Source organism: Anas acuta, chromosome 2, assembly GCF_963932015.1.
Source record: "Anas acuta chromosome 2, bAnaAcu1.1, whole genome shotgun sequence".
Taxonomy (NCBI): Eukaryota; Metazoa; Chordata; class Aves; order Anseriformes; family Anatidae; genus Anas; species Anas acuta.
Genome location: NC_088980.1, coordinates 72,602,489 through 72,627,915, shown reverse-complemented (window position 1 = coordinate 72,627,915; position 25,427 = coordinate 72,602,489). Strand labels below are relative to the sequence as shown.

Sequence of the window (25,427 nt, the reverse complement as noted above, 5' to 3'; positions counted from 1 at the left end):
GATAGCACTTGAAATGTTTTTATTATTCTAAAAACAGAAATAGGAAAATGATTGCTTTAATATATTTCTGAAGAGATCTTTAAAAATCTAAAATAAACTGGTAAACACGAAAAGCAGTTAACAGGTTTGATATGGTGCTACTTGTTTCATAGCTACATCTGTTTGCAGTGAGAAATGTAATTGGTCTCTTAAGATGAGGATATGACCAGCACCTCCAGTATGGGAACTAGAATAATTTCCTCTATATTTTGAATGAATATGTACTTGTAGACCAGACATTATATTGAAATAGATTGTCATGAAAAAGAACATTTTTTTTCGTGTTGGATTTCAGAGAGGATGAAATTTAATTCAAAATCTGGTAATAGCCATATTAAATCTGTCCATGAAGGTTCTGTTTGAAGTTTTAGTTCTGTGAGTAGTGTCATCAAAGTCAACAGGACTATTTTCTGGGATAAGCCATATTTACATCAGTAAGGGTTCGAGCCTTGAACAGGGGAATTTGGAATGACTGCATAAATGTTCAGTGAACTAAAATACACATTTATGAAGAAGGGTAAATATCTACTTCTCACGTGATTCTAAAAAGTACATTAAAATGATAGATTAACAAAAATATTCAAATTTATGCAAACAAGGTATTTTATTAGTGTTATATCAGAACATAAATGGTGAAGATTGTCAGCTTTTTCTGGAATAAATAGTTGGATAAAGATACTTCAGTTCGTAACTTTTTACAATTGTCTATTGTTAATGCTACTCATTATGCAGTAGGAGCTTATTGCACTGTATAAGCTGGACTAGCCTCTGCAGTTGGGATCATCTCCTACATAGGAAATAATGAGTTTTCTGTAGAAAGTGTTGGGCAAAATTTATTAATTTTCTACTGAATTTACCTTAGTAACATGGTTTTCCAGGGGTCTGTTTGTTCAGCAAATCTCTGTATTGCTCCACATTTTTCTTTTCTAAAGAAGTAGCAACATGTTCAAATCCATTTTTAAGCCTTTTATTATGACTTTCATATACAAATACCAAGCTGATAGCTATGCAACTCTGTTGCTGCCCATGTAGTTATAGATTTTTGCTGGTTGTGGTTCTGGTTCCCGAAGAGTTGATTTAAATTAAATAGCCTTGACAAATATGATACAAGTATTTGGAGAATATAAGATAAACAGAGTTCTTGGTAGTAGGTACATTACAACTGAAATCTTAAATCTGTCTCAGTAGAATCTTCTTGATTTATTAAGCTCACACCAGAGCATGCTGCTCTGCTCCAAAAAGAGCACCTGCCCTTGTTTTGCTATATGGAGCAAGTAATTTATTCCAGCTCAGTTAATAATTCAGCTTATTTTCTTTGCTGTTCTCTGTACATTTACTTGCTGATACAGTGCGTGGAGAAGGACCCATGTAGTTATTCACTCTGTATTGTTTCAAGCCTGCTTGACAAGGGGAAGGATGCTCTAATAAGTTGAGGCCCTATGAATTTCATATTCCGTTCCAAAAGGTACTCTGATGTTGTGAAGATGGAGACCACACAAATAACTAAGATAAAAATTTACTCTGCAATAGAAAGGAATCAGTAACCAAATCATTCTGTCTTGTCTTGCACACCTGCTCCTAGGGAAGCAACAACACTGCAGGGATGGACACCTGAGTTGTCCTGTGTAGGGTTGGTACCTGTTCAACCACAGAAAGTTTGTCTAAATCCCAGCTTGAAGTTCAACTCAAGGATTATGCTGTATTTCTGCAGTTCACATCACCTCAGGTTTCTCCACAAGAAGGGAGATCCCATCCTGATGGGGCTAAAATTGTGCCCAAGGATGGAACACATGATCATGAATGTTATATTATTGCTCTGCTGGTGTGTTTAACATATGCATTTAAGGCATTTGCAAAGAATTTGCATATAACATATTTGGCATGGTTTCAGTGTCCTCATACTCTTACTCAGTTAAAAAAGAACATGAATTTATATAAATCGCATTGTAGGTTTGCTTTCTTAAGATCGCAGGAAAAAAAAGTTTTGATGCCTCCACTTTTCTTGTATGTGTTTTTTGGGGGTGAGGTTTTTGTGTGTGTCTCCCACATATTTCAAAGAGATATCTGTCTCTCATTAGTCATAATATTCTTTCATTGGAAGCTGTATGTGGAATACCTTTATGAGCTTATAGTGTTGAACTGAGGGCTTCCCAAGGTTCTACGTGCTGTTATTTTGGCAGCTGTCCAACTGTCTTGTGTACCCTGCACATTTGCAGTAGACTATGAGATGCTATAGGAAAGGAATTACATTCAAGTTCTTCCTCATCTCACAAAAGTCATTTATGTGTCTGTTACCATTATAGCTCTTATAAGACTATTCTATGTGCTTCAGAAAACAAAGTGAGTTATGCTGTTGTTGGTCTGTTTTTTCTTCTCCATCATGAAGCTCTCAATTTTCTCTCCTTGCCATTATTAAAGAATCCATAGATATACTTGACCAGATTGACTATCAGTTGTTGGTTCCTTTACAGGAAGTCAGAAAAGGATGTTTTACTTATACTCTGTGTTAAAGGCAGAATGGTGAGAGCTACTTGGAAGTTTCGATGGCCAAGAAGAAAGGGAAAACTTCTGAATTAGCAAGGGAACATAATATGAGGATGTATGTGGTTATTAGGGTGGTTTGATATTTATATCTGGGACATGAAAATAATTAATATTCTAACAAATGTATTTAAGAATAGACCTGGATATGCCACCTGCACTGTCTAAGATAAGTAGATGAGACACACTGAAACAGGGAAATGGAAAAGCTCTCTGTCAGTTACTTGCTGTAACTATCTGAAAGAAAAATAGCTTTCAACATGCTTGTGATAACCAATTTTCCTACTGAAGTAGAACAAAGAGGACAAACAGAAAGGACTATGGAATGAACCTTCCACTTCATTTCCATGGAAACCAATAAAAACAACTGTTTGACTTGCAGCATATAATCTTCAAGATAGACAATTGCAACCTGTGTGGTTTAATTTGAATGGAAGGTCAAATTCAGTATTTTCAGTTTAGGAGAACAATAATGAGAGAAATTTTGGTATTCTAAATACTAATTATAAATACTTCTTCACATACAATGCATAAATATAAAAATGTTCAAAATATTATGTTTGTGTTCCAACACAAATACTGTTTGTTTGTTTGTTTCTTGAACACTTGTATTGGTGTTGTAGAAGCAAAATAATTCCCACTTGTATGATGAATTATTTTTCTTGATTCTGAAGGTGTGAAAAAAGATCATTCAAGTGCGAGTTTATGGTATAGGCTCTGGTTTACATGAAACATGGCACCAAATGTCACAAAACAAGGAGAATGAAATATAAAGAGTGTTGTTGTAGATATTTCTTAAAAATTATCAGATTCTCTGCCTATGTAACACTTTTAACAAGTCTTGAAAATACTTCTGAAAGACAGACTAGCCAGGTTAACGCTAAGGCAAAAGCAGAAATTGAGGGATGTCTTGTAGTGGCAGTGGAAACTGGGAAGTGGAGAGCAGGTTTTGGGAAGGTGGTTATTTTTATACAGACTTTTTTCGCACCTTAAATAGAAAGGTGCACTCATAAATATGAAAGGATAGCTTTTCGCTGTTGCCTTTAACCAACATTCTCACAGACTTTTTACCAGGACTTTACCATTTAGTACTATAAATAAACTCTTTGTGGTACAACACATTTTTGACCATAGCTGATTTGATTATCAAACCAGGTTGTATAGTACTATACCATAGGAAGTGCAAGGTTTGTTTGTGAACATGTTTCTTTTCAGATCAGAATGGAGTGAGTAAAGAGTGCTATATACAATTATTATTTTAGAAAATTTGACAACAGCACAGTAGTAAAATGAGTCTGCCTTCTCAATGAATGCATTATAGTCTATTCTATTTTGGAGAGTTTTTTTTTTCTTTCTTTTTTTCTGCAATTAACTTAGTTCCTTGAACAAACAGCTTGTTCTTTTCTACATCATATACAGAAAATAATTAATTGTAACACTGAAATGCCTTATCTTCAGAGCAGAATGTTATAATCCTATTCTATAACATTGCAAGAGTTAATGCATTCAGTTAGGCCAAGCTGGAGCTATACCTCTTGCCAGATCACACATTTCATCATGCCAGCCAAGAAGATAATTCAGTAGGATGATTTTTGCATACTAAGGTTCAGTCTAAGAACATTTTCACTCCTTTAGGTATTCAATTCATGCCTTGTCACTAATTATGAAGATTGAAAACAGATACCTTAAGCTCCTGGCATTTATCCAGTTCAGCCATTCATTTTGGAGCACTGAGCAGTGTGGGTTCTGGTAGGGTGCTCCGATTATTATTGAAATCCCAAGCTATAGCAGAGGTACTTAACATTAATGTTAGTCACACGTAGAAAAAGCAATGTTTTCGTATTACCTGCCTGAAAACTACAGGTGCATCACATCTTTATGGACAATTTTCTCTTTTAGCAGAACAGTAATATGTTTAATAGTATTGTTGAACATAAAATTTTTGAAATATTTGAACATGATTTCTTTAATTTTATATACGCCATATGTACATACATAAATACATAAACTGTCCTTTTTTTTTTTTTTTTTTTTTTTAATTTCCTGACTTTCTGTAGTCAAAAGTTTGGAAAAGATGGTTTTACAATAAAATAAAAATTTGTAGAAAATGCAGATATAAATCATCAGAAACACTTTTTCATATTTTGATTTTTAGAATATAAGTAATAAAATACATTTTCAAATATTTTGAAAAAAAAATTAAAATAACATTGTTTTTAAATATAGGTGTAGTCAAAGGCAAGTTACTGTGGAATTTAGGCATTCTGTGACAAAATTCTTAAGTGATTCAGTTGTAGCAATAGATATATTTATGTGAGTGGTTATGTGAATAGAAAACAGAGTTTTTTGACCTGGGACTAGTTCTCCAGAGCAGTTTTACTTGGAAGATGGTGGGACTCTTATCCTTGGCAAAAGGCATAGGGCCATGCCCATGAATTTACTTTCTTGGCAACGATTCTTCCTGGTTATTTGAGCTGTTTGTCCTCAACATCCTGAATTATAAAATGGGATAAAACATAAATAGTACAATAGTTTTAAAGTCACAAATTTATTTAAATAAATAAATAAATAATCGGATTGATGGAATTCCATGTGAATGCTTAATAATTACAGAATGCCAATATTAAGCTCACAAAATTCAGACGGGGTGGTTACAAAAATTGAAACGGTTAATTATCTTTCACTTCATAGAATCATAGAATGATTAATGTTGGAAAAGACCTCCAAGATCATCTGGTCCAACCATTCCTCTACCACCAATATCTCCCAATAAACTAGTAAGGTACTCATGTGCTCCATTTTGTATTTGAAATGCAGTAGAGGTGCTTTGGGCTTTTTTTTAAGGATCTTCTAATACTTTATAATTAAAATTAAATCAGAAATACTGGAAGGCAAATAAGATTGAGAGAGAAGGTGTTAAACAATAACCCCTCCTCCAAGCTGTTGTTAAATTGTTTGTGTGTGTGCAAAAGTTGTATATATATTCTGGAGAGTTATGTTTGAGTTACATTTTTTGCAATTCAGGTGACCAAAACAATAAATATTAGGGACTACAATTTGCCAATAACAAGACAGATGAATCCAGATGTCATCTTACATGAAGAACTGAAATTTTGTCTGCTCGACTCAGTTTCATGCAGGTACTATGAGTTAGTTAGCTTCATTGAATGTCTTTAAAATCAGTGTGGTAAAGCAGTTGCAGGACTTATTTTTGAGGAGACACAATGAGGAAGGAGGCTTTCTTAGTAGACAGAGAACATTTCAACTTAACAACTATTGAGTGTTATTTATAGAATGGCTTCCTTTAGTCTATTATCAAGAATAATTTACAAATTTACTGGGAGCAACGGGCAGTCAGCTTTGATTCCTGGCATCACAGGTGCAGCTACCTTTAGCCTGCAACCTCAAGGGGCATGACAATTTTTATAGATAAGGAGCTTTACCCCCTGTTTTTCCTCCCTCTGATCCCTACACCCTCCTAGGCTCCTTGGATGAGGGGGTGACTGGCAGTGAATGGGGGGTGGGATTTTGCCTGTGCCAAAGCTCAGAACTTTTCATTGCTATAACCAGGGACTGTGTAGGACTTCAATGGCTATCTGCTGTTACCATGTGTTTTCTTAGTTTCACAGAATTTTCTTAGATTGTACACAAAACTGAGTCCTATGGAACTCTGCCCTTTTTCTCTGAAGAATCAAAGACTTTATGAAGTAAGTTACAGACTTGTTATATCATGTATATTTTCTGCTTCTTATTTTAAAAAGCTTAAAAGCCTATTATTTATAAATTATATTTAAAAGCCTATTTATTTATAAATTATAGGGAAGAGAAATAAATAAACTTGCACAAATGTAAACCTAATGTTATTGAAGTCAATCACCCAAATCAAACTGATTGCAGTGGGACAAACTTTTTCTCCGGATTTCCTTCAACAACTCATAAAACTCAAATTATTTTTTTTTTTTCTTTTTTATAGCATAGTCATGTTTATTATAATATTCACAGTAACATCTTGAATGCCTTGGAATTCTCAGGATAGAAAAATAAAAAGGGCTGCTTCCTAAATCACGCTAATTGTAATGCTTAAGCAGCAAATACGCTTAAAAGTTATCTGCCACAAACAATGTTTTCCCTTGTATGGCAGCCATCAAAACTCTAGCTGTTTCCTTGGTGTCTCTGTGACTCTTAAGTAAAGAGGTGCTTCTCTCTTTTGGCAGGGCCATCACAGGAATTATACCTACCCCAATTTGACTTAATTGATTGTTCAGAGTTTGCAGTTCCACACTTGCATCCAAGACCCTGCGGAAATAATGATGTATTGAGGCATGAAGAGTCTTATTGATTTTGTGTAGGAGCCTGCATCTTACAGTCAGATCCTTATTTATTACCGTTTTCTTCTTTCTTCCCATATTTATGTGACTGTATGCAAATACTATTGTGTGCATTTGTGTACAATGACAGCCAAAGAATTAGTAATGAGAAATCTTTTTCATGTATGATTGGCTTATTTTATTTTTGATCAGGTATTTAAAGAAGCATGCAAAACAAACAAAAACCTTCAGCAAAGAAAGTTATCAGAGATGTCCTTATAGGAGCATCAGATACCGACTGATCCTGAGCTTGAATTTGTTTACTTCTTTTACATTTCACACGTGAAAGGTTTGTTTGAATGGTTTGAGTAAAGAAGATCTGTTGTGCTGGACTTTGATTTATACTAGCATAAAAGAGCTCCTAAGGTTTTAATTATCTTAAAATATTGTCATACTTCCCCCCCCCCCCCAAAAAAAAAAAAAGTAATCCTGTAAACAGTAGAGTGTTTAAAAAAAGTATTTACATTTTCAAACTGATACGAAAACAGCTGAAATTATTTTGTATTAATGGAGAAGGAAGAGAGTACACGATGTTTAGGAAAGTAATTCCCTGCCATACAAACTGTTTCCTGTGCCTCTGCCTGTGTTTGTACTTATGCTGCCTTTATACTTATGGCTCACATCCCCTGATAAGAAGGGTTAGCTAGAGTTGTTGAAGGCTCTGCATTGCTCATTCAGTTTCCTGAAAGGGGTAATGAGGAAACAGTATTAGTGGCCTTAGATGGATCCTAGTGAAAACATTTCTGATTCAGGATCCTAATTGTAAGACCCAAACCCTGGCAGAAGCAAGGAGGACCCTTCTCTGTCCTGCATCTTCTGATGTGAAAACTGCAGCAGGGCATCTGCAGAGGTAAATGTCACTTGCTGCAGATCAAATGCAATGCTGCAGTCCCAAATGAGCCACGTTAGACTTTATCAGAATGAAATTGAAAAAAAATGTATTTTATAATACAATTTATTTATGGAATCTAACTGGTTTTCTCATCCACTAAGGATGCTATCGAGCCCAGACATAAAGTGCCCTTGTACAGCCTGTACAAGTTCTAACTGCATGGGTGAAGTAGGAGAGAACCACTAAGGATAATATTTTAAGGTGTAGAAAAGCATAGTATGTGCAGGAATGTAAATATAATCTGAAAATAAAAAGTGATGAAAATTAATGTAGAATATATTTATCATGTATATGTTTAGACAGAAACTCAACCATATTCATATATTAAAAACTGGCTTATTGGAAAAGTAAGCTCTTTCCTTCTCATGTGACATTTTCCCCATTCTTTGTGTTCTGCAATTGTGTATTTGTACAATAAGGAGACAGGTACAGTTGTTTGTAGAGAGATTCTACTTTTATTTTGTCCTAATATTCAAATTAAGTCTCTGTTCTGCTTAGCCAAACCTGAAGGACTCTTTCAGCCTATTCAAGTAATGAACACTAAGTCAAACAAATAGTTTTTTCTTTTTTTTTTATTATTATTATTTTTAATATATATTTGTGTTGTAACTTTGGTGAAATACTATTTCACACACAAGATGATACCTTGGTTTGTCCAAATAAGTGCTCGCCCCCAATCACATTTTCATCAGTTGCATCACTTCTAAATGTATTTCCATATTAACCTTATTTCACAGCAGCTATCAACAAAATTAAAGGCATAGATACTGAATGAAAAACTGTAGAGTGGAGATGGAATATCTGATGGAGAATGTTTTTCTTTTGAGCAAAGTTTTGTGAGCTAGGTTTGGTAGGTGGATAAAATTTGTTTGCATTGTTATATTCTTGGGTATGGTCTTGCTTCACTGTTATGTAGACTAGATAACAAAGAAAATTTTGATGATAAAATAATATTTATTTCTGGGCCAGGAGGACAGGTTTGGGGAGGATAAAAGAAAAGCTAAAGCAAAAAAAAAAACCAACAAACAAACAAACAAAAAACCAGCAACAACAAAAAACTAACTCTTGAAAGAATTCTCTAATTTTACAAAGATGCATCTTATTTGTTGAATTAGGACAGCAGCAGATTTAGAACTTTAGTTCTTCTTAAAGAAGTCTTAAACACTGCTGTTCCTAAACTTACGGTGATGAGCCCTAGGAAGATTAATTTTTTTGTACTAATAGGTCTCCACTACTAGATGCTCCAAATCTTTCCACTGGGATGCAGACTTACCTATCTAGGATAAACATGGCTAGTGTTACTCATCTTCATTTACTGTTGAGTGTTTCAGTAAGTACATAAGAGACTTAAAAATAAAGTTAGTATTTTTACATTCTATTTTGATATGTCCATTAATATTTTATAAATATATTTAAAATAAAGTAAACCATATTTAGAAATGCATAAATAAATGTGTAGTAACTTGGTGACTGGGAAGTTGTATTATTATATAGGTACAATACAATATTCATTTTTTATTTCTATAATAGTGAATCCGAAGAAGCAAAGAAACAGAGGTTTAAGTATACATAATTTAAATACTTTTCATACTTGTTAGACTTTACATCTTGTTTTTGGGAAGCTTCCTTATTATTTGAATAATAAACATGTTTTATCAAAGAATATGTATGTTAGATAACTTTATATCTTACTGTGAGTTTATTCTTGCATATTAATTTCTACTGTACTAGTATTGCATATTAATTTCTACTGCTCATTTTTAAATGAGCAGAATGTTCTTTGGACTCCCTTAAGTCTATGGAGATACTGAGGTATTTGGGTTGTGGCTATGTCTTTAAAAATTCAAGAAAAAAAAAAAAAAGCCATTGATGATCATGGAAAGACAATTCTCTTTTAGTCTCTGCTACAATTCCAGCTTTATTGGAGCCAACTTGTAGGCACTCTTCTCTCCCAAGTTCATACTTGGAACACTGAAACAATCTGGCTTCCTTTGCTATGAACTTCACCCTTCTCACCCTTTAAAAATGCCCTTGAAGGTACTACAGATTCCCTGAGAGGATCTCTATACAGTTCACCTGATGTGTATTTGGAATTCAGAGTAGACTTCTCTGTTGTCACCATTTATTTTGGGCATAGTCAAATTGTGGCCACGTTCACTGTGTAAAGTCCACTTGGAGAGTAATGGTTTGTATGGTAGTAAATTGCAGATCCATATATCCATATGCAGGCTGGGATCTTAGTTGTCCGAGGCAGAATACGAACAAATAGCAAAGACGGAGACTAAATGTTCCATCCTGAACAGATGAATGAACAGCAAATTAAGTGTGGAGCAATTGCGAGAACAAAAGGGAGCAATATGTTTATACACCTCGTATAAGCTTTTTTTTCTCTCTGACAGCCTGTTTCCATGCTGTCACTCAGTACCTTTTAGGATTATTTTAAAAGACCTTTTTTTTTTTTTTTAAAAATTGTCTGGCCTGTAGGCCTGTCAGCTCCTCCTGAAAGTATGCATGAGAATGGCATTCCATCAATGCCTTTTTCTTCTTTCATACAGACTTTCTTAAGCTGCAGTTTCTGGAACCAAGCAATTTATTTTAGAATTACAGCTTTAATTTAAAAAGAAAATCAGTAGGATTCTGTTTCCTTTGTCATGTGTGAAGGATTTAAAACATTATCTCACTGTACCCTCTAGGCTCAGAAAGCAAATTAAAAGAAGTCATTATTAAAAAAAAAATATTTTGGAAACTGACCTCTTGTACTTTAGTGTTCAGAGCTTTCAATACTAAACTTCTATAAGAATTACTAAAATTTCAGTTGCCAAAACAAAAGTTACTCTTGATAAGTCATACGTCTGTGATGAAATATACCAGCAATTTTTAGTTGATGTGTAAAATGAAGCAAAAGTGGAGTTAGGAAGAACTTCTAATCCCTTCTATGTGCACTTCTCACAGGGGAATGCATATCTAGACATGAAGTGTATGAGACAATATGAAGATAAACTAGTGCATTTATTTATTACTGCTGCATTGCTCTTTTACTTCCTTCCTTGTAATGTAGTAATACACAGCAGTTTTCCTAATTGTATATAAATGTTAAAAAAATATTTTCTTTAAAAAAAAACAACAAACTGAGTTAGTCTTTTCTATAGCAGGTCTTCTGCATGCCACTCATAAATAGGAAGTGAATAAATGAAAAGAAAATAGAATAATTGTGAAAAAGACAGTTCATTCAGAAAATAAGGCAATTTATGTGAAATGAATGATTCTTCAAAACACAGATCTTTTAGTTATACACAAGTGACACATTTATGTTTGCTTCTGTATGTAACTCATTACATCTGTGAATACAATGCCTAAGTGGCAGAGAGTGACCATGAAGGAGCAGTGGAGACAAAGTGTTAGGGACTGACCACAGCCTCCATTCCCCATTCCCCTGTGCTGCTCGGGGGAAGGACGCAGAAGAATGTGGATTGGGGAGAAGGTATTTTTAGTTTGTTTTTAGTTTCTCACTACTTTAGTCTGCTGGTGATAGGCAATAAATTAGATTAATCTCCCTCTGCTGAGTCTGTTTTACCTGTGATGCTAATAGCTGTGATCTCCCTGTCCTTATCTCAACCCTTGAGCCCTTTTCATCATCTCCCTGTTTTCCTTGGAGGAGGGGGAGTGAGAGAGTGGTTGTGGTGGAGCTCAGCTGTCCAACTGAGTAAATCCACCACATATTTGAAAGGCTGTGGTGATCAGGGAAGATGCTTGATGACTGGAGAAAGGCAAAAGTCACACCCATCTTCAAGGAGGATGCAGGGAAAATGCCTAACTTCTGTTCCTGAGAAAGTTACAAAATAAATCCTTTTAGAAGCCATTTCTAATCACATGAAGCATATGATAATGATTGGAAGCAATCGGCATTGATTTAGTGAGGGCAAACCATGGCTCACTATCTGACCTTCGTGATGGCTGGCTCTGAAGGTAGTGAAAATGGATGCTGTTTAACTTGATCTTAGCAAGACTTTCAACAGTGTCTCCTATTATTCCTATAGCCAGATTTGTGAGATATGACTAAAAAGGTTGACTGAACCACAAGGATCAAAGGGTCATGATCAGTGGTACAAAGTCTAGTTGAGCTCCAGTGACTACTGATGTCCCTCAGAGACTGGAGCTAGAGGAAGTACTGTGTTAATGTCTATATTAATGACCTGGAAAACAGGGTGGACTGCACTCTCAGGAAGATCACAGAGGAACATTTATAGACAGGACAAATTAGCTGAGAGAAGCTCAGCAAAGCCACATGCTAAGTCTTGTCATCTGGGGTGGAATAATGTACCATGCAGCAGTACAGGCTTGGTGCCAGCAGGACAGAAAGCATATTTGCAGAAAAGGTCATGGTCGTCCTGGTAAAGCAAGCCATACAAAAAAAAACAACCACATTCTGCATTGTGTTGCAGGAATTTTTCCTTCTACTAAGCACTTGTGAGATTGCATCTGGAATATTGTGTCCAGTTTGAGCACCCCAAGACAGGAAAGATGCTGAGATACTGGAGGGATTCCAGGGATTCCAAGGAGGAGCTACGGATGGAGATTGGAAGTATTGGAAGTACATGGTGTATAAGGGAAGGTTAAGAGAATGTATTTATTTATTTTTTTTACGCTAAGAAGATAAGGCAGATAAGGCCATTTTGGAGTTCTTACTGGTGTCCCGCTGTCTTAAGCTACTTAACGAGAGAATATGGAGAAGATGGAGCTGGATTCTTCTCAGCAAAATGCAATGGGAACAAGCTGGAACATGAGAAATTTTGATCAGGAAAACTAATGAGAGCAATCAAATACCTGGAACATGTTTACCAGGGTGGCGTGTAATCTGCAGTCTTGAAGGTACATTAAATTTGACTAGACAAGTCCCTGAATAATCTGATCTCATTGTCCCTGATTTGAGCAGAGGTCCTATCCTTCATAACTAATTCTACAGCTCTATAACCAGTACAAGATAAGTTAAATGATAAAAAGTGGCATTAATATAAAACAAATAGAGTATTTTTATCTTAAAATCTCCTTTATTTATTGAATGTAGAGCTTTTGTTGTATTTCTGAGCAACTAGATAGGAATTCTGAAATGCAGGATTACCAGTATATTTCTGACAGAAATGAGGAAAAGCATATAGGAAAACTCCTGTTAGGAGCTCCTGAGTTTTCTTTTCTGGCTTCTAGAAATGGGCTGTATTCAATGTATTATGGATAAGCATTGCATGTGTTTCTGTTTTCAGTTTATCTGGATTGAGCACCACTGTCAAAAAAACGGGGATTTATTCATTTTAACAATTGCTAAAATATCAGTAGAGCTTTTTGTATGACAACTATTTTTACATAAGAACATGTTACATTGTTCAGTGGAAACCATGTTCTGCATTTTTATTAAAAGAATTCATGCCTTTATTGGAAGCAGAGCCAGGACCTTAATATAGCTTTGTTATTTTACTATACTGTTTTTCAAATAAAAACAAAAACAAAAACATATGCTTGGTTAACCTCATAGTGAGCCTGCATTAAGCATTCATAGTCATTAATATTTGTAGCAGTAGGCATATTCTGCTCCTAGTAGAAATTTATGAATATCTGAAGACATAAATAAATATACTTGTAATGGTAATTAAGACTGATCTGGGTTTTAAAGGAGGATGTTTGCTTATTATTTTACTTTTTAAATCCATTGAGCTCTCTCATCTGGGCAAAATACTCCAATGCTGTTCATTTGCCAAGAATTCTGAGCGCCAATGATATAACAAACACAAAACAAAGGTTTATACGACTATGAAGAATAAAATGCTTTCCATAAGATTTGTGCATGTATCTGTTCAACTGCAGCAATTATACTGTACTGAGTCTCCAGCCCTTCACATAGCTATGCAAATTAAACTGTTTCTTTTTTTTTTCTTTTTTTCTAGTGCACCTGAAGTACATGAACAATGATATCTATTTACATTGTATCAGTAAGGGAGTATGAACTGCATTTATGCCAACTAAGAAAAATACTTATTTATAGAACTTCACTGATAATTCTTCATACTAAAGTGGTGGAGACATAAATTTTTATATGCTGTTAACTGCAACATCAACAGCATCCCGATAAACCATATGGGGCTTTACTATCAAGACTGTTAAAATTATAGTCAGGGCTATGTTGATAGATGTGTTGTTGCTTTCTACTTAGAGATGGACTGAAGGAGGTGACCCATCTGTGGGATTCATTGTAAGACTTTGTCGCAAGACAGAGGATCAGACTGTAGCTATAATTTTACTTCCCATTAGCTGTCAGTTGGAAATCTGATGGGAAGATGTCCTATTCACAGATTTCTTTATAAAAAGAACCTAAAATTACATATTTGAGCATGTTCAGCTGACAGCCTGTGCTTTGCTCCACATGAAAATAATGACATGTTGGAGAGGAAATAAATAATTTGAGGCCTGTGAAACTTAGTTACAATATGAGTGAAGGGAATTTTTCTTATAATATTCTCTCTGTGGGGTAAGTATGGTTTAAACATAGATGAAGAAGAAATATTTTTATAATTATACATATCAAAGAACTAGTCTAAAATTAAACAGCACATAATAATTATTTTTTACACCTTAATTCTTCAGAATTCTGCAACGTTCAGTTGCAGTAGTTTGCTTAAAGCATTTGAAAGTGAATGACTTCCAGACATGGCAGTCAGGGTGTGGTGTACCTCAGAATGCTCTAATAACTTCTTATAAAGTAGTTATTTCACAAATCACAAAGTGATTGATTGACTCAGCTATTTTGCAGTTATCATCTAGGGGGGAGTTAGTCGATGGGAGGATTTTGAGCTTGGCAGGTGATTTTCTTATCATGCTAAGTCCATTACATTCTGTGTGAACTGGCAGCCTCTCAGACTTTTTCAAGAAGAATATGAAGTTCTTTTGCTGAGCAGTTTTAGTCACAGATGCAAAAATCCTGCTGTACAAATTCAGGGCAGTTATCTTTGAGTTACACTGAGAGGTGGGTTCAGCTGGCTCTGACATGGATGTAATCTGGGGGAATGGAAAGTTTTTCTGGATCAGAGAGAATTACATTTCCAGTAGAAATGACAAATACTTTTAGAATCTGCTCCATGTGAGAAATGTAGATTAAAGTTTGTTTATTACATTGAGCTATAAAAAGACTTAGACTTGACATAAAAATATATGATGGTTTTCAGTGATCTTTACAAAGAGACTCACACGGACTACGAAGACAAGGTGGATCAAGCTTTGTGTGTTTCATTTTGCTCAGTCCTGGGAGTAGTACTATTTGTAGAGTTTAAAGGCTCTGAAAAAGAGTATCAATTCCTGACTATAACCTACAAATTAACAAACCAATTGTGGATTGCCGCATAATTAAGAAGGTTTTTACAATGATTGCATTTGATGTAGATTTTACGTGTTTTCTAAATCTTCTTTTTTAATAACTATTAGGGGTACCTGTGTAATTATGTCTTCTAAACACTACAAATCTACATTGGAAAAAATAACCTTTTTTCCATATTTTTTTAATTTAATTGTATTTTTTATTTCCTTTTTTCTTTTTTTTTTTCCTATGTATTTTCTAAATTTTATTTCTATATTTTTTTCCAACACATCTCCTTACTAGCTATTCAGGCCTTTGTTTAACATTTAGTCTTACTTTCGTGACCAATTATTATCTGAGGAGTAATTTAAGACCATTATTCGTGAAACCTCTTAAGCAAAGACAGTGTGCTCATGTGCTCTTTTTGAAGGCTGGCTTAGAACATGTATTGAAAGGGAGGATAAGCTTTCATCAGAAGTTATTAGAGCATTCTCAGGTACACCACACCCTCATCCATGGATGCTGATTCAAACCGAAATCCCATTGTGTCCCTGTATGTTCTGCATGTTCTAAAGAACTAAAAAGCTAAAAAGAAAATACATTGTCATGATTCCTCCTCCTAACTTGTATGCTGTTTAAATAGGAACAGGATGTGGCATGTCCAGCACAAGGGAGACAATGAGCCTATGTGGAGACAGTGAGCATATGTGGAATCTCCTTTGTGCTATGAAATAGCAGTTCACTAAATCTAAAATGAGAGCTGATAAATTTTCAGATCTGTGGGAGTAGAATATTAATAGTCATTGAAGAATGCAATGTCAAGGTACTGAACCAGCTTGCCTTGATGATCCTTATTTGTCATCTAAAGGACTTCAGAGCCACATGGAAAACAGTAAACAATGAATGGAAACTACAGTTTTACAGAAAACATGCTCAACGATATACAATAACAAGAAAAAAAATGCAGCACTTAGAGAACTTTACCTCTTTAATGACAAATCAGTGATATTTGACGGTTAACTATACTAGCAGAGGTTCTTTTCTAGTACAGCAGCCACAAACATGTTTAGCCTTAGCCCAAGAAACATTATTCAGTGATTGTCTAAGTAATGCTTGTTAACAACCTTAAACTATTTCAGAGTTTGTCCCCTATTTTTTCATTCCTGAATTTATATGAATAGTCCTTTCTTTATGCAATACAAATTTTGTGTATGAAATTTGAATGCAAGAATTTTGAGATTTTAGGTGTACAATTTGTACATTTACACAAATCAGTTCTTTGAAAACTACAGATACTTGAAGAAACTTTTTAAAAACAGATTTCCTCTTCCTGTATATGCAAATGTGATAATATTTCATTTTCGTGTATCAGATCAACCTTTTCCTACAAAATAGTTTGCTCAGTAGAACATTTGTGCATTTCAGATTAGAGGCATTTTAAAAAAACTGCTTTGACTGTGTCTGTTAATCAGTCTTTGCTCACCTTTTTCTGAGTTCTGTGAAGTAATGAGGATCTCGTTTTAAGGAAAGTAGAAATTAAAGTTATATAAAAAATAAATCTATCTAGCTTATTCAAATCTCTATTTCCATTTTAAAGAGTTGTTTTACGAATTCCTTATTCAGTCCATGTTTTATTTGTTTGTTTTTATATTTACAAAATATTTGTAAAATTCTCTTGGATTAGTATTAGAAATGAGCAACTGTAAGTGTATTTTGGTGTGAATCCTTAATTTTTTTGACTTTTACTTGAAAATAGCATATGTTATTCTGTTGCTAATATTTTGTGTATTTATTATGTAGATTAGATTTTACCCATTTAATATCAACATTTCTCTCATGTTACAGTTATTTTGTATGTAGCTCTCTGAGGGAGGCAGGAGCTGTTACAGGTGGGAACAAAGCCCGCAAATGTGTGTTTCTGAGGTAGGAAGGAAACAGATATTTTCCAAATGCCAGGATATTGTCTCTAATATCTACTCATTTTTTATTTAGAGACTTTATCCAAATAACACTCAAAATGATATATCACAAAAAAAAAGAGAGAGAGAGAGAAAGATTTTACAGTTTGTAGTGAGAGAGCAAAGTTCTTTTAAGAGAAGGCAGTGAACGTTTATGGTAAATGTTTATGCATTTTTTGAGTGGGTCTTGATATTTCACTGAGAACTGTTGTGTGCTTAACATCTGAAAGTTAAAACAGGGGTTTAGTTATCAAAATACAGTCTTGAGAAGCTACATTTTTACATAAATTAGTAGAACCTTAATAAAGTGTTCTCAAGAGGATTAGGTTCCTCCATGTGGCCATCCATGAAAATTGGTTTATTCATTGTCTACCTACTGTTACTGACCTTTCTGAGTGAAATGAAAGGGAATCAAAGATTCATTGATTACTGTTTCAATGAGCATTATCTATACAGCTGAAAACTAAACAAAATCTGAAAAATGAAATTGTCGAGAAGTTAAAGTTCATGAAATATCTTGCCACCTTCCATCACTTCCAAAGATGAAGATACGTGCCTGACTTTGTTCACACCTGGAAGGTCATAGAATATAGTTTTTCCAACTCAATTTCTCTCTCTGTTTAAAATTAACCAAAACAAAATTGGAGCTAGTTTTCCAGGTAGGGAGTGATTTGGGAAAAACAAACAAACAAAAAAACAGCCAGTATATAATTTGAAAGAAGCTCCATTTATGAACAGAATAGTTTCCCTGCATCTAAATTATTTTCATGTCCTGCATCCCTGACTTTTTTTTTCTTCAATCTTTCAGTTTAATAGTCTTGGATATTTCTTGGAATGCGGGATAATCTCAAGTTTTTCTGAAGTACTGGAAAGTCCAAACTGCCTGATTGTGGTGGCTGTTCCATTAAAAGAAAAGTATCTTTAATGCCTCAGCAAATATCCCTGTAAAATGAATAAACTGATTTCAGAATGAGAGCTATTTAAAAAAAAATGCTTACCTTTGTTCAGTGGTAATTCTGTCTGCAGTAGAGACCTGTGTCTTTGCAAACATTGTTTGGCAATGTAGCATTTGGCTCCTCTGGTGTATTTGTGAACACGAAAATATTCTGGGAAGTTATCAACTAATACCATATCAAGCCTCTTCAATGTAAGAGGAGAAAATAGAAGGGAAATAATACATGTTTCTGTTAAAATTACTTCAAACATTTTCAGTGAATCTTCAGAAATTTTTAGATACTTATTTTAATTTTCATTTTAACATTTTATAGCATGTCTTTTTTATTTTCCTGTTGTTGATTACCCCTCACTTGTGGATGTTTTAATAAAAACGCTGATCAGAATAGTGGTAAATTCAAGCTATAACATTACATGTATATGCAGGTCTCTCATAACCTTACGTGACTGTTAGACTCTCACATTGTTTGCAGATCTGCCCCACTTGTGCCATTCTTTAGGCTTACTCAGACTCTGCATATGCCTGAGAAAATGAGTGGAGGAGGAGAATGGAAGGGATTTAATTATACTTCCTGTGTACATCCCCTGATCAGAACTAATCCACTGAAGCAACACTGGAGAAAGAGAAAGGTTGTTTTGGATGGTGATTTTGAGCTAGCATGTCTCTGTGATACTGTTAGCAGAGTGATTGCTTGTTCAGAATAGTGTCTGAAGGCACAGTACATCCCTAAACCTTGTTGGCAGTAGACATTTTCTGAATATGTACTAAAGAACTCTTGCTGAGATAATGATTCTCTTTTGTTCAGTAGTGTTTCAAAATTATTGATGAAAGATGTTTTGTAAGGAATATAAAAGGGAAAATGGTTTGATCCACTTTATAATCTGTAAATGATATAATGGAACAAACTAGTTTTGTTTGGAAGTAGTAAATGTAGGAATCAGCATCAGAAAAATCACAGACACTTATAGGCAAGGCAAAAATGATAGAATAAGTCTTTACTATTTACTAACTCATTACATTATTGTATTACAAGCAATCATATTCTGGGACAATATTAATATTTTTTAGAGTTTTAGTGCTGTGTGCTGCTGTGTGCACTTTCACCCTTCACTTGCAAAAGTAGGGCAGGTTAGATAGCCTAGAGTCATAAGATAGAGTCATCATAGAGTCTATCTGTTGGGATCATTTCAGGATATCACCTTGTTCGGCTATCTCTGTACAACACTGAGGTCTACATGTTCTGTTTCAAGTGAAGATCTATGTTTTCACTTTGAGTTTTCAATTTAAATGTGTTCAGAACCAAACAAAATATTTGCATATATGGGAAATGAAACTTCAAAGATTTAAAAAGGTTCTAAGGGATGTTTGTACTTACTGCGTGGATCTGATGATAGCAAACTTGCTATGCAAGTATACTGAATAACTCCTGGAGAAATATGTTAGACCTTTTAAAAAAATATATACCCAAAAAAGGAATTTGCAAGCATCCATGAATTACATACACTAGAAAACCACAGTTTGTGGTTTGTGCTCAGTCCAGATAGTGTGGAATACTATTGTTTCATTCAATTACATACTATTAATCATCCAAACATCAAACCTCAATATTAAGTAGGAAAATACTCACTGCTATACTTCTATAACCCTAGAGGGTTAATTGTACACCTCAAAGTATTTGGACCTCTCCAGGGATCCCTCACAGTCACCAGCAGACACCAGAAGATACTCCTGCTTCCACTGGCCCTGTAATATCCACTGCAGCCCCAGATAGGCAGGAGGAGAAGTGCTGAGTCTTGGTTAGGCTACTCTGGGGTGCAGTTTGTAGAGTTTAGATGCACTTAGGTAAGGGATATTTTGTTATCAAGTTGTTTATAAGCTACATAGATGACAGGAAAGAAGTTGCAGTTAACCTTGTCTTGTGTCAACTATCTGTTCCTTCCTCATCAAGCTGACTTAATGTCCATGCTGTCAAGGTGGCAGTCAGGGTTTTACTCTTTCTGTCTGCTTGCCTTAAACCTCCAATTATACTTTATCAGGAAAGCTTGGAAGCTTTTGCCAGAGAAGTTAGGAACTACCCGTGGTGGCATTTCATATTTCATTTTAGGATAGCTTTCATTAGATGTACACATCCTATAGCAATGTGCACTTTAAAATTGTCTTTGATACAAAAATATCTGTAGGATAACTGAATGATAGATTACAACATTTGATTGATAGCAGACATATACCAGTCTGTGGTGACCTATTTATAATTTTTTCCTCTCAGAGCATAACATGAAAATACAGTAGCAGGAACACAGAAAAAAAACAAAACAACAACAACAACAACAACAAACAGTAGCAAGTGTTGATGATAATATGTTACCCTGTACAAAATTACTTGTTTGTGTACTGCATAATATTAGGATGATTGATTCTGAAGAATTTACACAGACACTTTAGCATTTTGGTTGGATTACTGACTAAGTGTACCATTAAGGATCGAATCGTTTAACCTATCCCTTTGTTGGCATAAGATTTTCTTTAGACTCTAATTTCTGTAATCTGAGGAAGTAATTCAGTTCAACCATGTAGACTGTTTTCCACAAAGGGTCTATGTGCATCATCATACCTGAGTAGAAGATTTTTTCCATGAAGATAGGCTGCACATTTAGTTTACAGTTTCTGTACTGAGAGAGTGCATGCATTTAATCCCAAAATGAGCACTGATTCTTGATGGATAAGGCTACGGTGATGGTGTTGGGGTTACATTAATTGTTACGTAAATTAGCATTCATTGCCAGGGGGGTTATGGTCACTTGAAAACTTTCAAGATATGACAGAAACCCAAAGAACAGATGGAACAGAGATCATCTGCCTGTCTTCAAATTCATGCAAGATAGCAGTAAACTATACTTGGTTCAGAGTTAGTCGGGATGGAGTTAGTTGCAACGCCTATCTGTCTGCACCTGCCTCAGTGAGTTAGGCCCCATGCACTTACTTCCTTGAAGGATGTGTCATCAGTGTGGAACACCACCAGTAATGTGTTGCTAACACAAAATGACAAAATGCTATTGATGTCAGATGCCAAAAACAAGAAGATGACACCGAGCTGTTAATAAAGCAGCATGCTTTTGTGATGCAGTCTAGCTCTTAGGATCAAATGGATGAATAAATATTAGTACCATTTGAAAATCTTTGCCCATATGTGTGTTTTTAAGAAATCTAACCTATTGTATTAAAATCCATTGCAGGGAATTGGTTAATAACGTCATCACTTCAGCAACACACACTTAAGTTCAGATTCGTTTTAAATTTACCTTTTTCTAGTTTCTAGAAAGAATCAGTAATAGGACAATTATGAGGATTTTTTAAGGCTATCATATTTCATGTCTGGCAGTAGAAAGTGTTCCGCTTAAGTCATCACCAAACTCATCTGTATTGTTTTTTTTGTTTGTTTGGTTTTTTCCCATTTATTAGCATGCCTTGTAGTTCAAATACATAAGAAGATGCTATATCTACAATCCAGCAAGATTTCCTATATATTTTAATCTCTATTATTTTCTTTTGTATCACATTTACCTGAATTCATATACAGCATTGTAGACAAAGTTTTTCCTGACCATGGACTTTATATCCACGGAGTTGGGAGTCTGATTACAACGTGTGTCATACATGTGTCATAGTGGGAAGTGCCCAAGTCCCAGAGAATTTCAGGATTTCTGCACTTCTGTATGTGGACTGCAAACCTTGGACCTGGAAGTTATCAGATACTTTCCCTGGATCTGGCTTTGAGAGTTTAGAAATTTTCTCTGGCTTTGAGAGTTTAGAAATACTGTTGTCAGGCTGGAGCTAGTTCACATTATTGAGCTAATTTTGTTTGGTCTGTTTTCATGCTGACTAAACACTGCTGAAAAGAGAGTTAAGTGGCTTATCAGCTAATTTATTTTCCCTGCTTCTTGAACTTTCTAGATTATATGTTGTGGCATAAGTATTTAGCTAACGTTGATTACATCTAAACCTCAGTTATGTGTATTTTTTAAAAACACTGTTACACATTTTCTTCGTAAACAGATTCCCTGAAATGGTTTATATTTATTCTTTTATACATTAAATGTTTTTTCTTCCCAGTTAGTGTGGTGAGAAATGTTGTAGCACTAAAAGCCCAATTTCCTTCTGCTTTTGTACGTGAAATCCGTTTGCTTAGTAGGATTCCATCTAAGTATAGAAACAAGAACACCGTGCTAGGGAATGCGTGCACCTAACAGAGACCTGAAAGCTTCCATCCTTGAACTTTGATAATGGCAAATGATCTTAATGATCTTACTTTGCTGTATCTCATGCAAGAATTAGAAAAAAAATCAAAAAAAGGCCTTGCTCACTTTATGCTTAATTGATAATGACTGTCCTATTATTTTAAATTGGTATCTCTATGTTATATTTGCTTGAAGACATAGAAGGCAGTGCTGAACTTTGCTGCTTTACTTAATCTGCTGTGAGCTTTTCTGTTGACACAGTTGGAATATGAATTGAAACATAACTCCTTGCTTGGATCAGAAATGTGCTGCAGTTTACAAAAACTAGCTCCATGTGTTCTGCTCTGTACACAGAGCCTTGGTCTGTTCCTTTGTAAGCCCACTGCAATTACTGGAGCTACCCAAGGGGTGACACCACATGCAGCTCAAATAAAGGCTTTGATTCCACACTCTCTGTTCTGTCTGATGTTTGGTCAAATGGTGTACTATATTAGATTTTTGTTTTAATTTCCAGTAAAAAGAAATAACAAAAATCAGTTTGTTCCTAGTAACACTAACTACCATGCAATAGCAGAGGTGACTTTAAATGTATTTTAAATTACCATTTCAGAACCAACATTTTCATCACTTCAATTTGATTTCCATAACTTGTTTTTTAAAGGTTCCCTCTCACCATTCACAGTCAGGACTGATGAATATATAAGTAGTCTTTCCTTAGCAAGTAAAGGAAACACTTCTGTTAATCAAAGTATATTCTTTTTGTTTGTTTGTTTTGTTTAAGTTATTATTATTATTTTTACTATGCCTGCATTTTGTAATTTTTTCAGATTTTCAGAGTATTCTCTAGGGTCATTCTGTCAGCAGGGATGATTATTATGTGCACTATAATTGGGTGTGTGATGTTGTACTGTAATTTTCCACAGAAAAAAAAAAAGGGGAAAGTATCAATAGCAATGTAAAGCAGATGGTTAGTTCATACTATGTTATTCATTAAGGATTATCTAAATTTGTGGCATTTATGAAGGACATTTGCAGGAATCCAGAGCATTCAGCAGTTTCCGAGGGATACTATACATTGATGGTTTGAAGCAAAGTAATTGACTTCTGAAATCACTTAACAGGCTGTTTATTTCTGGCTGAGAATAAATTTGACATTGGTAGAGCTAAGCCATCTCTGTCTACTCTTAATTATAATAATATCAATAAAACTCTTACAGAATGAAGAAAGGATGCAGGATGAGGAAGGTAAACTTGAGAACTGATAGGAATAGGCAATGGTATTATTAGTATTATAGTATTAGTGTTATATACTAAAGGATTAATAGAATAAATAGACATACTACATTTGGTGTTACTGTAGTGTCTACTAGAAACTGTGGAGCATGTTTTCATCTCAGAGAGAATAGGTAAATCCCAGACCTCAACATAGAAAACATGCAGGAATTATCCTAATGCTCATAAAGTTATGAACTTGTATCTCTCGCTGTAACTGTGAGTAGTTGAAGGTTCCTGCATTTGATTTACATGGGTGTAGTTTCAGTATCTCTGATAGAATGTGTCATGGTTTATTTTCCTAGAGCTTAAGAAAATAAATGCATTCTTTCTGTTTTTGACATTTTTTACTAATGCTAGATCAGTTAAAAACGAATTTCCAAATGCACCTCATTGTACATTGTACTGAACTGCTGAAGGGAGAGCAGGTTACTGATTTTAAAGACGTTTAAAAACTATTCATTCATGCCCCTTTCATGCAAAAGATGCACAACAGTATTTGGAATGTAGAAGGCAGCAGGCATCCAGGTAAATGAGGTCCAGCCACTACAGATTGTTAAGAGCCCAGTGCTGATTTTGGTAGACTCTTTAGCCTCCTGTCCTGGTTTCAGTTAGGACAGAGTTAATTTTCCTCCTAGTAGCTGGTAGGGTGCTATGTTTTGGATTAGGATGAGAAGAGTGCTGATAACATGCTGATGTTTTAATTGTTGCAGAGCAGTGCTTACGCTAAGCGAAGGACGTTTCAGCTTCTCACTCTGTCCTGCCAAACGGCAGGCTGAGGGTGCAGCAGGAGCTGGGAGGGGACAGACCCAGGACAGCTGACCCAAACTGGCCAAATGGGTATTCCATACCATCTGATGTCACCATATAGGGGTGGCTAGCTGGAGTAGGGGGGCTGGCTCCTCAGTGATAGGCTGTGCATTGGTCAGCGGGTGGTGAGCAGTTGCATTGTGCATCACTTGTTCCATACATTTATTTGTTATTTGTTATTTGTTATTTGTTATTTGTTATTTGTTATTTATTATTTATTATTTTCCTGTCTTAATAAACTGTCTTTATCTCAACCCACAGGCTTCACTTTCCCATTTCTCTCCCCCATCCCAGAGAGGGAGGGGGAGGGTGAGTGAACAGCTGTGTGGTGTTTAGCTGCCGGCCGGGTTAAACCACAACACCCCCTCTTTTCATCATTTAGTGACAGGAAAAAAAAGAAGAAAATACCAAAATGCTTAGGAGAGCCTTTTCAAATTGTCACATGACGTGCTAATATTCAGCCAGTATATCCTGGGTTCCTAAATCCCTTGAGCTGTCCTTACTTCTTAGTGCTCCATATGCTACTTGTCTCCTCAATTTCTTAATTGACATTTTTTTTTTCCTGACTGCTTTCTAAGCAAACTGTTTCCTCAGTTTAAGCAGTCACTCCCACAGTGATCTGAACTGTCCCCAATGATACTTGCAGCCAAACATTTTCCTGTAAGAAGATTTTGTTCAATAAAATACCAAACACTGTTGAATATGTGTGAGTAATACCACAGCTTTAGTTGCTGTAACTGTATTGCTTCCAGTTATAGGTTTGAGGAAATTTAGAAACCTTCACTACAAAATTTACATAGCAATACATCAGCTGTGGTTCTTTTAGATTCTCTGTGGGATGCCCATAATAAAATAGGTCTTTATAACATCAATCCCACCTATAATTCAAGAAGAAATAAAATGAGAACATTGTTAATAAACTGTTTTTTAATGTTTTTATAACACTGATTTCTATATATGATTATGGCTTTTGGTGATTATACTGCAATACAGAAAGGACAAAAATAATTTTTCATGCC

At 35.0% G+C, this 25,427-nt stretch overlaps 1 protein-coding gene across 8 annotated transcripts in view; it reads left to right on the top strand.

The window, feature by feature from the left end:
* CDH18 (cadherin 18) overlaps positions 1–25,427 on the top strand; it is a 434,225-nt gene that overhangs the window by 194,624 nt on the left and 214,174 nt on the right. Inside the window, exon 1 of one of the 8 annotated variants that reach the window (XM_068670849.1) lies at positions 11,509–11,805. The exons of the other annotated variants lie outside the window; for them this stretch is intronic. The gene's annotated coding sequence lies outside the window, so the exon portion shown is untranslated. Of the gene's footprint in view, positions 1–11,508; positions 11,806–25,427 lie in introns of those variants that run through there. 8 annotated transcript variants of the gene reach the window in all.